Below are 14180 nucleotides of genomic sequence, written 5' to 3' on the forward strand. Positions count from 1 at the left end.
ACTTCTGTATGAAAAAAAAAAAATCCTTTGCCCATTTGTCTGTTCTACTAGGTAAAACTCTATTAACAGATGGTTAATGACAGTTAAGTTCAAGGTAGAACTTGTTTATATTTCCCTGTCTGGCCACAAATCTTGGTTCATCAATATCTCAAGCTGTACAGAGCTGGAAACTGGGATCAGTTTCCTCTCTCTCACTTCCACGCATATGCACAGATGGACAAAATAGGAAGAGGGCGAAATCCTAGATCCATTGAAGACTCCTAACTTCAAATCTGTCTTGTGCAATATGAACACAATTGTTTCCTCCTGTCTCATTTTTTTACTATGCGGACATTAGCATTGCCTGAGACAGAGCTAAGGGGTAGCCAAGAACATACTGAATTTAAGTTGCTCCAAGAGTGCTACAAAATATCCTGTGAATTTTGAGGCAGTTGGATTTGCAGTGCCTCTTGCCTGCCTTTGTCATGCCTGTTCCTACTTGCAGAAAGCTGGGGGGCTGTATTTCTGAACTGTTTTCAGAGGAATATCTATGTAGATGTATGTATGCTCTGACCAGGAATCTTACCTAGTTATAATTTCTTTCGGAAGTGAAGTTAATCAGCTATTGTACTGACTCAGGTTTCAGTTAGGGTTCATTCTATTTATAATTCTCGATACTCCCAAGCTGTAGGAGAAGACTTCCATATCAGTGACTGAATAATGCAATGTAAATCCTCTGGGCTCAGAGAAAGAGCTCTTCAGCATCCACTGGGGACAAGTTCCACTTGTATATGAATGTGTTTCGTGCCCAGTTACACAGATTGCATTTCTATTTTTACCACATTCCCATCATACTCTGCATTTCAATCAATCCAAACAAAAAAGGCAGTCTTTTATGTGGATGTCTGAATTTATATGCCAGCTGAGAGGATAACCCTTGCATAAAAGATGAAGGATCATTATTTAAATGAAAACAATTAATTTTAAAATGAAAAGGAGGGGGGTGTGCGAAACCCACAGGTTTTCAATGCTTTAAATGAGACAAAAAGTAAAGCTTTGAGGACTATGAAGTTTAGACTTGCTCCAATATTCTGCATGAGATGCAGTCAGATGAGAGTACTGCATCAAACAGGACTCTTGCTAGCGAGAGCTGAAAACTGAGACTTCAGTGAACTAAATACATATGTATAATTATTGTGTATGGTCTGATGCTTACAGCACAGGATTGGGAAACAGGATTTCTAGCTTCTAATCGTGGCTGAGCCACTGACTCTTAGAGAAGTCACAGGGTGAAAAATTGAAATCTATGAAGTCTATGACAGAACCCATATATTTCAACAGCATTTCTCCAACAAATTTATATATCTCAGTTTATGTACAGAATGACAGTTATAGTTATATTTCATTCTCAGCTATGTTCTGACTATTAATAGACATTCCCTGGTAATTTGCAGTCCAATTATAGGTTTTATTATTACTCTTCTGTTTAAAAAAAAGTTTTTCAAAGCTCAATATGACTATAGACAATGTACTGAATTCAAATTATTTTAATGAAGAAGTTATTATTTAATGAAGAAATTATTTTAACTAAAAGAAATGCAAATGAGTAAACAGAGCATAGAGGAAATTAAATTATATTTGCAAATACTTTAACTCTGAAATTCTTAACTAATAAGGATTTTTTTAAAAACTAAACTGTGTAATTAATATCTCTATAAGAGCTCAAATGAAGTTGCCAAAGAAATTATTTTAAAAATTCTGGACTAGATTTTAAAAGAGCATTTAGCTTGATGTTTTAAGTCCTGGTTTGTAGTGTTTTTCTCTACAGGGAAATACCTTGGGATTAGCTTCCTGTGCACACTCCTGGTCCAGTTTAGGAAAACTAGTTTAACCTAATCTACTTTGGAAATGGATTCAGCTAAAATGCCCAATGGTTTTGTTAGCTCAAAATAAGAATGTCTACAGGGGAACACAGTGGAATGCTGTAAATACAGTACACTCTCAGTTATCAGAACAGCATGCTGATCACTGCATTTTGACTTAATGCTAACATATTTACTCATATATAAAATAAGGTTTTTCCTCCAATCAACACAGGGGAAAAAATCCCCTCATCTTACATTTGCATGCAAGAAAACCTGACAAAAAACACTGTCCGTCATTAAACTGCTGCCAAAAGCATCATGTGCTCAGTAATAGAAACCAACTATAAAGAGGGACCTATTCAAATTGCAATTTTGAGGAAATAACAAATCAAGCGATCTCCACAAAATCTGCAGGGGGGGGATTTACTAAAAATAAAGTGCTGGCTTCACAGTCCTCCCAGCAGCACAGCCCAGCATTAAAGGGGCTGCCAACAGGAAAGTGAGCAGGCAAGATGGCTGTGACCCCTGTCCCTCACCAGTGATTGGCTAAGAGGGTTGCCTGTCAAATGGCCCCATCCCTCTCCACCAACCAGTGGTGAAGGAGGGGCCACATGGACAGCCCTTAGCCAATCTGTAATGATGGGCAGGGCCATATGATGGACACCAGTCAGTGGTGGGAGCAGGGCCACCAATGTCTATTGGGCAATCGGAGGCATGGGGGGGGCCCAGCCATGATAAACCCCTGAAAATGGCAGCCAGCCCCGTGATCTGCCTGTGAAATTGTCCAGCCACTGCCTTGAGTTGGGTAGACCCCTGACTGTAAAGTTAATCAAATGCACCCAACACTGACCATGACTATAAAACACATAGCTCATATGTGGAACCCACAAGAATAGGTTAATTTAACCTATCTGAATAAGACCTATGGTAGTGCCTACTGTGCTCAGAGTCAACACTGAGAAGGAGTTTTTCAAGTCATGGTGAGCCACTATATTGAATACATTTTTACTTCCTCTTCCCAGAGTTAAGCTGCACCTTTCTTTCCCATTCTCAATGAGTCCTGCTTTTTACCAGCCATAAATGTCTATCAAACATCACTGAATTTCCAGTGCCCGAAGACTGGAAGAAGGCCAATGTGGTGCCTATCTTCAAGGAAGGGAGGAAAGTGGATCCGGCTAACTATAGACCCATCAGCCTGATTTCTATCCCGGGGAAGATCTTAGAAAAGTTTATTAAAGAGGCCATCCTTAATGGACTGGCCGACGCCAACATCTTAAGGGATAGCCAGCACGGGTTTGTTGCCGGTAGGTCTTGCTTGACCAATTTCATCTCCTTCTACGACCAGGTGACCTATCACCTGGACTACGGAGAAGAGATTGATGTCATATATCTTGACTTCAAAAAAGCCTTCAATCTGGTATGCCATGATCACCTCTTGGTGAAACTGGCCAATTGTCTCCTTGGGTCCACCACGATCCACTAGCTGGAAAATTGGCTCCGTGGTAGGACCCAGAGGGTAGTAATTGATGGAAGTCACTCATCATGGTGTCCTGTGACCAGTGGGGTCCCCCAAGGCTCTGTCCTTGGACTCATACTGTTCAACTTCTTCATTAATGACGTGGACACTGGAGTCAGAAGCGGACTGGCCAAGTTTGCTGACGACACCAAACTTGGGGGCAAAGTATCCACACCAGAAGACAGGTGGGTGATCCAGACTGACCTGGACAGGCTCAGCAAGTGGGCGGACGAGAATCTGATGGTGTTCAATGCCGATAAATGCAAGGTTCTCCACCTTGGGAAGAAAAACCCGCAGCATCCTTATAGGCTTGGCAGTGCTATGCTGGCTAGCACTATGGAAGAAAGAGACTTGGTGGTCATCACTGACCACAAGATGAACATGAGCCTGCAATGCGATGCTACGGCTAGTAAAGCGACCAAAACGCTGGCTTGCATCCATAGATGTTTCTCAAGCAAATCCCGGGATGTCATTCTTGTACTCGGCCCTGGTCTTGGTACTCGGCCTTGGTGAGGCCGCAGCTGGAGTACTGCGTCCAGTTTTGGGCTCCACAATTCAAAAAGGATGTGGAGAAGCTTGAGAGAGTCCAGAGAAGAGCCACACACATGATCAGAGGTCAGGGAAGCAGACCCTACGATGACAGGCTGAGAGCCATGGGGCTCTTTAGCCTGGAAAAGCACAGGCTCAGGGGTGATCTGCTGGTCACCTATAGGTTTATCAGGGGTGACCACCAGTATCTGGGGGAACGTTTGTTCACCAGAGCGCCCCAAGGGTTGACAACTAGGTTGAACAGTCATAAACTACTACAAGACCGTTTCAGGCTGGACATAAGAAAGAATTTCTTTACTATCCGAGCCCCCAAGGTCTGGAACAGCCTGCCACTGGAGGTGGTTCAAGCGCCTACATTGAACTCCTTCAAGAACAAACTGGATGCTAATCTTGCTGGGATCCTATGACCCCAGCTGACTTCCTGCCCTTTGGGCAGGGGGCTGGACTCGATGATCTTCCAAGGTCCCTTCCAGCCCTAATGTCTATGAAATCTATGAACTGGGCCCCAAACAGCTTATTCAGAATCCCTCCGTTGCCCCCTCTCTCTGCCTGTTGCATATGACTGGCATGGCCATGCACTCTATGAGATGGAGCCAGATCATGTTGCCCTGCACCTCATCTACATATACATTTTTGGAGGATCCCAGGACATGTGACAAACACCTGGTTCCAGTCACATGACTGGGGGTCTAATTAGCACATGGATCCTTTGTGGGGTGTCTCTAGAGTAGACACATATACTGAACACTGCTGAGCTATGGGGTCACCACCATGGCTTGAAATGCAGTTGTCTCTGCTGGGGCCCAGCCCAATGAACTATATGCTAAGTCATGAGCCTTTTGGCATTGGACTAATGTCATGCAAGACTGGTGGCATCTGGGCCTCAGGCTTGCACATAGGATGCCTGCCTAGATTTGGGGAATATCTGAAGCCCCAGACCAATAGTTCTGGGAGGGAAGACACTTGCCTGGTAGTAGAGTCACACAGATTTGATGACTGAGCTCTGCTCAGTCAAATTTTGGAATTTCACTATTGGGCCCTTGAACCAAAATATATATATTTTTAAATGTACTATAAACAAGTAGGTACAAAAGTGCTAGTTAAAAGCATGTTTATGGAACACCTGAGACAAACCTTGCAGCTATTTCAAAAGAGGTAAATTGCATCACTTCTGGATGAACTAAGTCTATGGGTACTTATAGTAATTTCTCTATATGCAAGTTAGTACAGGTATCTTTATTTCTAAGACAGTGTTTTCAGATTTGCTTCTCTCTTCCATGTGCTCAGGGAGCACAGGGTCTGACATCAAGGAAGGGGCTGCAAGGGAAAAATTGTGGGAGGTGTAGAAAAAGGCACCTGACCCCTCCCCCCCATTTATTTTCCCTGCTGTAGCAGTGGAAGGGGAACAAATTCAAGGCAAACCTCAAAAAATGAGATTCTATACCTGGAAAATTGCAATCAATTTGTAAATTTTCCATATATAGAACCTAATTATTGGAGGGTCGCCATATAGTCAGAACTATCTTATATTCAAGTAAATATGGTATTTTACATGCCCTGATAACTAGCAGCGATGAGCAAAGTAATGTGAAAGCACAAAAGAATAAGATAATAGTAGGAGAGAAACGAAAAATGATGGATCTATTAAAATTCAGGTCCTCATAAACATTGTAACTGAGTAGTACAGAATAAGGAAAGCAACCCTTGCAGTTATAAAGACAGAATGGAAACTCCTGCACTTCTCATGGACCTAGTTACAGCTTCATTTACACAAACAAATTCAGCTATCTAAGCAGCTTTCCAAAGCAGTTCAGATAATTGAAGATGTACTGTATTGTAGCTTAAATTCAGTTTAGCTTATTGTGCAATAATTTTTCTCTTAGACAGAAACCCCCTAAGGCAACTCTGTGCAGAGAGCTGGCTGTGCATGTACAATCTCTGAAACCCTAAGCAGTATGGCTACTCTGCAAAACTAATTAGTCCAGATGTGGTACCATATTAGCATAGCCATGCTGGTTCTGGTTCTGGAGCTAGCGCACACAGGGTTGGGTCAGGTTTGCACTGCCTTGCCATGTACATACATAACCTAAGAAGTAACTTTTTTGAACTGAGGGAGTTGGCCAATGTGACTGCAGAGCCACTGGCCATTATCTTTGAAAACTCATGGCAATCAGGAGAGGTCCTGGATGATTAGAAAAGAGCAATACAGTGTCCCTCTTTAAGAAAGGGAAGGAGGAGGAGCCAAGGAACTACAAACTGGTCAGCCTCACCTCAGTCCCTGGAAAATCATGGAGGAGATCCTCAAATAATCCATTTCTAAGCACTTGGAGAAGAAGAAGGTGATTAGGAACAGTCAGCACAGATTCATGAAGGGCAAGCCATCCCTGACCAACCTGATTGCCTTCTATAGTGAGATGACTGGCTCTGTGGATGTGGGGAGAGCAGTGGACATGATATACTTTGAGTTAAGCAAGGTTTTTTATGTGGTTTCCCACAACATTCTCACAAGCAAGCTAAGGAGGTACAGGTTGGATGTACAGAATGGATTAATGTAATGTGGAAAGAAAATTGGCTGGGTCATCAGACTCAAAAGATAGTAAACAATCCCATGCACTGTTACAGGCTGGGGACCAAGTGGCTGAGCAGTAGCTCTGCAGAAAATGACCTATGAGTTACAATGAGCAATAAGCTGAATATGAGCCAACAGTGTGTAGTCATTGCAAAGAAAGCTAAGGGCACCCTGGGCTGCATTGTAGGAGCATTGCCAGCCGATCGAGGGAATCACTCAAGTCAAGTCACATCTGAAACTACTTCCCAACTTGCTAATCTGAATTTGGCAATTTGACTGTGGCTGATCACCTCTTTTACCATAAGAAAAACAGGAAGATACTTTCTTGGGTACACAGCAACACACCAAGTGGTTAGATTTTACATAGGAAAGTTCACACTGAAGTCCAATGAACTAGTATGTAGCCAGCATGCTAACAATGAACTAAATTCCTATACTGTTAAAAATAAAGAATTTGTGGCACTACATACATATAAAAGATTTCACTGAGATCACCCCTATTGGTCAACTGCATGATATCCCAAGTAGCTGGAATCTCAAGCACAGTGTGAGGTTGAAAGACAAGCATGAGACAAGAAAATACACTGAAATCAAGATGTCATATATTCCAGCCTTTTTAATCATTAGCAATTTACACATAGCGGCATTACAGAATGCAGCCCAGGGACTGGACTGCTTCCAAATGTGTAAATGAGGCTGAAATTATTTAAGTAGCCCGTGGCTTACTATTCCTTTAATTATATTCTCTCTCTCTCTCACACACACACACACACACACACACACACACACACTCTCTGTCTTAGAAATCCCGTTGAAGAGATGAAAAACCCTCCCACACACAGGAACTGAAAATGGAAAAGCCTTATAAAAGAAAAGTTTTTAAAAAGATACCAGCTCACAGCTTTCTCTTGATGCCAGGAATACTTTAGTACTAATGTATCAAAAAATATGTCCCAATTCCAAATCAACATTTAATGAACCCTGGCAGGAAATAGGGAATGGGATAGAGTGTATGGTCAGTAGGTCCTCATCATGAGGCTAAAACCATATATAGGAAACCTGCGGAGCAGAAAGCAAGCTTTGTTGAAGATTAGGATGGCTCTAAAGTGAACACATTTCATTTTATTAGCTAAGAGGTCAGGTTTGGAAAATCATAGAGCACTTAGAGGTACCTGATACTAAATTTGGCCATGGTGACTAATTTTTTTTTTATTTAATATGCTGCAGCTTCTGTATATTTTCAAGAGCTGACGCATCCTACTTAAGAGAGTTAATCTGCTCCCTGAAGCTTGCATTCCAATCACTATTGCTGAAATCATTTTTAGAAATGCAGTAATTTAAAATGATGTTGTGAGTTCACAGAGAGAAATGAGACAAAAATTCTGTTCTATGGTGCTACAAAATATTCCTTAAAATTACCTACAAGACTGTAAATATAGCACTAAAATGTTTGTATTTATTTAGAAGTATATAAGGAAGTATATAAAAGGAAATCAGATTTTCAAGTGATTATTTTGTAATAGGTAGGATGCATTTAGCAGCAGCAGTCATAACAACTAGGTGCTCCAACCATGAACAAAGACTCATTGTCATATGAACTGCCCAAACACTAAACAGATACCCAGCACCTGCTCCAGAAAGTTTACAAATTCCAGAGAATTTATAAAACCAGGGACATCTGGCAGAAAAAGACCAACAGGGGGAGTATAAGGAAGGAATAAGATAAAACTGATTAGCATGATAGGCAATGGGCTAAGCACAGCAGTGACCAACCCCCATTGAGGTTTTCGAGGCACTGCAGAAAAGGAGAATTTTAAGATAATGAGGAAGCTTTGCAGATACTTATGGGGAAGATGCAGCCAAATTAAGGAGCAGGATGGGAGATACTTGTTTGAAAGTCTTACATATATGTTTGTTTATGTGTAGTTATAATAATTTACACAGACACACAGACACACAAAATATAGAAAGAAGTCCCAATTCCTGGCTTTTCTTTTTTTTTCCCCATAGATAAAAGTCTACGTTCTGGCTTGGATAATTCTCAATATCAGTGGGTACTTGAATATGGGTAGGACAGCTGCACAACTACTTCAAAGAAGACAGGTGGAGAAGAACTTGCTGCTATTTCCAGCTTGAGAAAGATCAGGCTGCTGGTGGGCTGAGACCAAGTGACTATCAAGATGACCACTGTTTCCTTGTGCCCTAGTGCCACTGTCTCCGTTTCCTAGTGTCACTTGTCCTGCCATGTATTCTCTCTTATACTTTACTTAGATTATAATCTCTCTGGAACAGAGATAGCTCTCTTTTGTCAAGCCTATTGCACAATAGGGTCCTGATCCATTTTGGGGTTATCTAGGAGCTGTAACAATAAATAGATTATCCTTCCTTTCCCTGTACTATGTCAAGAGTCTAAGATTAGGTGTGTGTTGGAGCCGGAATTCATCCCACCCCATCAAAGATGGAGGGGGAAGATACTATGATCCTCAAAATCTGTGCTGGACAGCTGTGGAGTGGGGGCTGCAGTATGAAAGGACAGGCCCTGAATTCACAAGATCCTTTCTAACAATTCAGAAAGCACAGAGGGCACAAGATCTGTCCCTCCCCACTTTATCAAAGAGAATGGGGATGGTGAATAACTGTTATGTCCCTCCCCAATAGTCTAGAATATACTGAACTGCTCCAAAGATGACCGAGGGCTTTAAACTAGGCTCCTCGGGGGGAGGGGAGTACGAGGGCAGGGGAAGCTGTGGACCACCAAACCATGTGGCACCCACAAGGACAGCCCAGCCTGAAGAAGGAGAACATTGGGAACCTGAAAGCGATGGGGAGGCCAGCACAACAGAACAGGTAAGGAACAAGAAGGTAAGAAACAATGGGCCCCATGGGACTGGGAGCGGGGGGGTAGCAAAGGCACCAGTCGCAGGGCTCAAGTGCCTATATACTAATGCTAGGAGCATGGGGAACAAGCAGGATGAACTAGCGCTCCTGCTTGCACTAAACACCTATGACTTAGTGGGGCTAACAGAGACCTGGTGGGATTCATCCCACGACTGGGCGGTACATATTGAGGGATATAGATTGTATAGAAAGGACAGGTCGGGGAAGAAAGGGGGGGGGGTTGCACTTTATGTCAGTGAGCAATACACATCAACCCTCATCAAGACAGAATCCGAGGTTGAGGAAGTAGAAGGATTGTGGGTTAGGCTACATGGGGGGCAAGGAGAAAGGGATTTGGTGGTAGGGGTCTGTTACAGACCCCCACACCAAGGGGAAGAAATAGATGCGGGGCTCCTGAGGCAACTCTCGGAGACCATAAAAGCTAAAGAGGCGGTAGTCATGGGGGACCTAAACTACCCGGACATCTGCTGGGAGACGCAGACAGCAAGGTCCCATCGCTCACGCAGGTTTCTAACTTGTGTACAGGACCTCCACCTGACACAGGAGGTGCATGGTCCCACTAGGGGGAATGCCATACTGGATCTGGTATTGGCAACAGGGGATGACATGATAGGGGACCTCCAGATCGGTAGCTATCTGGGAGACAGTGATCACCTTATAATAGAATTCAACATAAGACGGCGAGTGGGTAAGGTAACTAGTAGGGTAAAAGTGCTAGACTTTAGGAAAGCTGATCTCATTGCACTCAGGCGATTAGTCAAGGAAGCACTGCAGAATAGGAGTTTTGATGGGATGGGTGCCGAAGAAGGGTGGCTGTGCCTAAAGGAAACGATCCTTTGGGCACAAAGCAAGACGATCCCCGAGCGAGGCAAAAGAGGGAAAGGGGCCAGGAGGCTTCCATGGCTGACCAGAGAAATCCAGGGCAGCCTAAGGGCCAAAAGGGGAGCACATAAAAAGTGGAAACAGGGTGAGATCACTAAAGATGAATATACCTCCTCTGCTCGTGCTTGTAGGGAGGCAGTTAGGCGGGCCAAAGCTACCATGGAGCTGAGGATGGCAACCCAAGTAAAGGACAACAAGAAATTGTTTTTTAGATATATTGGGAGTAAAAGGAAGGCCCAGGGAGGAATAGGACCCCTGCTAAATGGGCAGAAGCAATTGGTGACAGACAGGGGGACAAGGCTGCACTCCTCAACGAGTTCTTTGCCTCAGTGTTCCTAAGCGAGGGGCACGACAAGTCTCTCACTGGGGTTGTAGAGAGGCAGCAGCAAGGCGCCAGACTTCCATGCGTAGATCCTGAGGTGGTGCAGAGTCACTTGGAAGAACTGGATGCCTTTAAGTCAGCAGGCCCGGATGAGCTCCATCCGAGGGTGCTGAAGGCACTGGCCAACGTCATTGCAGAGTCACTGGCGGGAATATTCGAATGCTCGTGGCGCACAGGCCAAGTCCCGGAGGACTGGAAAAGGGCTAACGTGGTCCCCATTTTCAAAAAGGGGAGGAAGGAGGACCCGGGCAACTATAGGCCGGTCAGTCTCACCTCCATCCTTGGTAAAGTATTTGAAAAAATTATCAAGGCTCACATTTGTGAGAGCCCGGCAGGACAAATTATGCTGAGGGGAAACCAGCATGGGTTTGTGGCGGGCAGATCGTGCCTGACCAACCTAGTCTCTTTCTATGACCAGGTTACGAAACGCCTGGACACAGGAGGAGGGGTGGATGTCGTATACTTGGACTTCAGGAAGGCCTTCGATACGGTATCCCACCCCATACTGGTGAACAAGTTAAGAGGCTGTGACTTGGATGACTACACAGTCCGGTGGGTGGCGAATTGGCTAGAGGGTTGCACCCAAAGAGTTGTGGTAGATTGGTCGGTCTCGACCTGGAAGGGTGTGGGCAGTGGGGTCCCGCAGGGTTCGGTCCTTGGACCGATACTCTTTAATGTCTTCATCAGCGACTTGGACGTGGGAGTGAAATGTACTCTGTCCAAGTTTGCAGATGACACAAAGCTATGGGGAGAAGTGGACACGCCGGAGGGCAGGGAACAGCTGCAGGCAGACCTGGATAGGCTGGACAAGTGGGCAGAAAACAACAGGATGCAGTTCAACAAGGAGAAATGCAAAGTGCTGCACCTAGGGAGGAAAAATGTCCAGCACACCTACAGCCTAGGGAATGACCTGCTGGGTGGCACAGAGGTGGAAAGGGATCTTGGAGTCCTAGTGGACTCCAAGATGAACATGAGCCGGCAGTGTGACGAAGCCATCAGAAAAGCCAATGGCACTTTATCGTGCATCAGCAGATGCATGACGAATAGGTCCAGGGAGGTGATACTTCCCCTCTATAGGGCGTTGGTCAGACCGCAGTTGGAGTACTGCGTGCAATTGTGGGCGCCACACTTCAAGAAGGATGCGGATAACCTGGAGAGGGTACAGCGAAGGGCAACTCGTATGGTCAAGGGCCTGCAGACCAAGCCCTACGAGGAGAGACTAGAGAAACTGGACCTTTTCAGCCTCCGCAAGAGAAGGTTGAGAGGCGACCTTGTAGCTGCCTATAAGTTCATCACGGGGGCACAGAAGGGAATTGGTGAGGATTTATTCACCAAGGCGCCCCCGGGGGTTACAAGAAACAATGGCCACAAGCTAGTAGAGAGCAGATTTAGACTGGACATAAGGAAGAACTTCTTCACAGTTCGAGTGGCCAAGGTCTGGAACGGGCTCCCAAGGGAGGTGGTGCTCTCCCCTACCCTGGGGGTCTTCAAGAGGAGGTTAGACGAGTATCTAGCTGGGGTCATCTAGACCCAGCACTCTTTCCTGCTTATGCAGGGGGTCGGACTTGATGATCTATTGAGGTCCCTTCCGGCCCTAACATCTATGAATCTATGAGCGCTGGGGAACGGGATCACAGCCCACGGTGGGTACAAGCATTAAAGCTCCCTGATCCCTCAGTGGCTTGCTGGAGAGCTATTAGCAGGCCTGCCTTTATTCATAAGAAAGCATAGGCAGAGGAAACAGCTATACTAACTTAGCAGGGGCTGGGAAAATTTTACTGCATGCCAGCTGATCCTCTTTAAGTGTTGTGTCTGTCTGATCTTTCCACAGTAAGGAAGGGGAAGTTAAACTGAGACAATTTATCCTTTAATGAAACAGCTGCAAAAATTACCATGGACTTCTTCCACTTACCATGGAACTGGGTGAACAAATGAAATAGTTACATCAGTTTGGTGAGCACTAACCCCCACTCTGGCCACTCAGCCTAGTTGTTTAGTTTATACATAGCCAGAGTGTCTTACAGAGCCCCCTGCCTCCCTCCCCCTGGCTATATCAGGTTCTGATAAAAGCTTGGCCTGGAGATTTCTAGCTGATGCTCCATTAAGGAGCCAGGGTTGCCCATTTCAATTAACTTTGAATGGTTTGTGTGATAAAGACCAATCTGATTGATTTGTTTCTCCTTCATGTGCTCTGGGCAGAACCTATTTTCCATCTAGAGCCAAAAATAAGGAATGAGCCCTGTGGATGCCATTGGTATTCCTCACAGCTGGCGCACTGGAAGTCGCCAACATCATACACTACTCTATAGTACACATTCAAATACTGTTTAATTCTGGTGTTTTGAAATATTCTAAGTTTAAAATAGATTTATGAGAAAGAAAGCCATTCCCACTATTCCCTCTAAAGCTTTTCCAAGAATTACATGGAACATCCATTTGGCTGGGCATAACCATTGGGTGGTCCCAATAAGGCAGGAGTGTCAGATACAGCGGTGAAGGATGGAGATGCTTTATTTTTATGGCTTGCATCACCTAATGTGTTTTCAGTATACACGGAAACTGTTTCCTGTACAGCCACCCACTTTAAAGGGAATGTTGGTCACATGTGAAACCTTTTAGCCCTTTGCTTTATTTTAGTTTCGTAAAAAAGGTAAAATGCTTTATTTACTCAGGCTAAGGTAAATATCCAACTCCTAAATAAAAAAACAGCTAATTAGATTAGAGGGGATCTCTCAGCCATTTAGCTTTCTTCAGGCTAAGGAAGCAGATTTAATAAGGTTAGCAGCTTTTCACCTAAAAAAGGTTCATAACTGAAAGTCTTCCCTCAAGCCCTATTTTAAATTTCAAACATGCATTTTAGAACTTTCCAACCAGTTATTCATTGTAGCCTTCCAAATTAATGTAAAACCTATTTCACTGCTTATGCAAGGAAATGTTAAGTTTGCTTAGCTAATGCTTAGGTATATAGATTTTTATACTGACCCACATCCTTTTTCAAAGAATTAGACAATTTTTATATCTTATTTTTAAGGTCAGCAAGGTACCAAATGATTCTCTATGGATTTTTGAACTCTGTGGCACTTGGAAGATAAAGGGGTCAGATGCTGACTGCATATATGCAGCAGAAAATCCCTTGGCATAAAGGAGTTCTCTGCTTGCGCATCTATGCCAGATTGAGCCCTACATCTGTATCAGCAAAACTCCCACTCTCTTCAATACGGCTTTGATTTCATCCATAGGGCTTTTATAAATATTACGTAGGAAGCATACGCCACATTGAGCTTTATGTCTGCTGGAATCAAGGCACATGAATACCTGAATCCAGGTCAGTAATTAACCTTACTAAAGCAAAGGTCTTTTTCTTACACTCCCCCTCCACCTCACTCCGTTTGGATATATTTCATTTCATGGCTTCGGAGAATTCAGAGGATGAGATAGGGATATTATTTATTCAATTTATTAGGTATTTATATAATTTATTTTTGAACACGGCTTTCATATAAATTTAAATGCAACCACTTCACAGATCTACAATAAGAG

The 14180-nt window shown here is 43.9% G+C and overlaps 1 protein-coding gene across 2 annotated transcripts in view; it reads right to left on the bottom strand.

The window, feature by feature from the left end:
- HDAC9 (histone deacetylase 9) overlaps nt 1-14180 on the bottom strand; it is a 657492-nt gene that overhangs the window by 349040 nt on the left and 294272 nt on the right. The gene's annotated exons all lie outside the window — the stretch shown is intronic.

The sequence above is a fragment of the Alligator mississippiensis genome, chromosome 5, assembly GCF_030867095.1.
Source record: "Alligator mississippiensis isolate rAllMis1 chromosome 5, rAllMis1, whole genome shotgun sequence".
Lineage (NCBI taxonomy): Eukaryota > Metazoa > Chordata > Crocodylia > Alligatoridae > Alligator > Alligator mississippiensis.